The sequence below is a fragment of the Neophocaena asiaeorientalis genome, unplaced genomic scaffold, assembly GCF_003031525.2.
Source record: "Neophocaena asiaeorientalis asiaeorientalis breed wild unplaced genomic scaffold, Neophocaena_asiaeorientalis_V1.1 scaffold821, whole genome shotgun sequence".
Taxonomy (NCBI): domain Eukaryota; kingdom Metazoa; phylum Chordata; class Mammalia; order Artiodactyla; family Phocoenidae; genus Neophocaena; species Neophocaena asiaeorientalis.
Window position 1 is genome coordinate 2176 of NW_020171835.1, and position 377 is coordinate 2552.

The window sequence follows — 377 nt, forward strand, 5'->3', positions numbered from 1 at the left end:
AGCCACAACTACTGAAGCCTGAGCACCTAGAGCCCATGTTCCTCAACAAGAAGAGCCACCAAAATGAGAAGCCCGTGCACAACAATGAAGAGTAGCCTCCACTTGCCACAACTAGAGAAGAGCCCACGAACTACAATGAAGAGCTAATACAGCCAAAAATAAATAAATAAATAAATTTATGGAAAAAGAGAAGAATTGAAGGAGAGATCAAGAGTTTCCCAGACTAGCAAAAGCTAAAACAGTTCATCACTAATAAACCAGCTTTATAGGCAATGTTGAAGGAATTTACTTAAGCTTAAAAGAAGTCTCACTAATTATTGATAGTAACAAGAAAACAAACAAAAGTAAAAATCTCATTGCAAAAAGTATACATAGAG